We start from the raw sequence: 1,965 nt of genomic DNA on the forward strand, positions 1-1,965 counted from the left end.
ATTCCCCTGCCTCAGCCTCCCGAGGTAGCTGGGATTACAGACACCTGCCACTATACCCAGCTAATTTTTGTGTTTTTAGTAGAGATGGGTTTTCGCCATGTTGGCCAGGCTGGTCTCGAACTCCTGACCCCAGGTGATCCACTTGTCTCGGCTTCCCAAAGTGCTAGGATTACAGTCCTCAACCACTATGCCCAGCTGTGTGAGGGTATTTTCAACTGTCCGTCTGTCAGCTCTTAGGACACATTCCCAGAAGAATGGAAAGATAGTTTATGTAGAAATACATGTGAAGTGTCATTAGTGGAAAAAACATTTTTTAAACAAAGTGTGTAACTATATTTAGCTGTATAAGAGAAATTTATTTGTGTACACAGTATAAAGTTAATTTTTCTTTTTTTTTTTTTTTTGAGACAGAGTTTCACACTTGTTGCCCTGGCTGGAGTGCAATGGCACAATCTCGGCTCACTGCAACCTCCACATCCCGGGTTCAAGTGATTCTCCTGCCTCAGCCTCCTGAGTACCTGGGATACAGGCATGTGCCACCATGCCTGCCTAATTTTGTATTTTTAGTAGAGACAGGGGGGTTTCACCATGTTGGTCAGGCTGGTCTCAAACTCCTGACCTCAGGTGATCCATCCTCCTCGGCCTCCCAACGTGCTGGCATTAGAGGCCTGATCTACTGCACCCGCCTAAAGTTAATTTTTTCAAGGATTTAAATGCATCTTTCGTTAGGTTTTTAAAATAACGGCAGATTGAGTCAAGTTTATTGAAACTTTATATTGAGGGAAAGAATATGCTAATTTGACATTTAGAGACGTTTCAGTGCAAGCGTTTGTTGTCCCAGCTGAGAGATTGGTGGGTGAGGCCTGTGTGTGTCATTTCCATGTTCCAAAACGGTGAGCTTTATCTTACGTTATTTTTGGTGGATGTTGACTTAGTTCATGAATGTTGTCACTTCTAAATGTGGACAGTTGGGCTGGAAGATGACACAGCCTCTTTCGGAGCCTAGTAATCCCTGCCAAGCCCCCATCAGTCATATTTCTAAATGAAGACACTATTTTTTTCACATTTCCTTGGAAGAAAATCAAGCAGCTATTAAAGTCATGGTCACCGGGGTCATGTTGTGACATCAAAAGGTACTAGTGAGTTAAATAAGGATGGGGAATTGTATGTATGAAACCTATATCAACATATCAAAATACAAGCGCTTCACTTCAGGTTGTGTGAATCCCCCCCCACTTTCCTCCATTTTCCTTTCTTTCTTTTTTTTTGAGACGGAGTTTCTCTCTTGTCACCCAGTCTGGAGTATAATGGCACGATCTCGACTCATTGCAATCTCTGTCTCCTGGGTTCAAGTGATTCTTCTGCCTCAGCCTCCCAAGTAGCTGGGATTACAGGCACCTGCCACTTTGCCCAGCTAATTTTTGTATTTTTTGTAGAGACCGGGTTTCACCATGTTGGCCAGGCTAATCTTGAACTCCTGATGTCAGGTGATCCACCTGCCTCAGCCTCCCAAAGTGCTGGGATTACAGGCGTGAGCATCCACGCCAGGCCGCCTCCATTTTCAAATTGTGTTTAAGGCTGGGAGCAGCGATTCATGCCTGTAATCCCAGCACTTTGGGAGGACAAGGCAGATGAATCACTTGGCTCAGGAGTTCGAGACCAGCCTGGCCAACATGGTGAAACCCCATCTCTACTAAAAATACAAAAATTAGCCAGGCGTTGGTGGCAAGCACCTGTAACCCCAGCTACTCAGGAGGCTGAGGCAGGAGAACCACTTGAATCCAGGAGGTGGAGGAAGTGGTGAGCCAAGATTGTGCCACTGTACTCCAGCCTGGGTGACAGAGCAAGATGCCATCTCTAAATAAATAAATAAACATAATGCATTCAAGAAAAGAAAACACGGCCCGGTGCAGTGGCTCATGCCTGTAATCCCAGCACTTTGGGAGGCCAAGGCGGGAGTCAGGA

The sequence above is a fragment of the Colobus angolensis genome, unplaced genomic scaffold (assembly GCF_000951035.1).
Source record: "Colobus angolensis palliatus isolate OR3802 unplaced genomic scaffold, Cang.pa_1.0 Scaffold1, whole genome shotgun sequence".
NCBI classification, from domain to species: Eukaryota; Metazoa; Chordata; class Mammalia; order Primates; family Cercopithecidae; genus Colobus; species Colobus angolensis.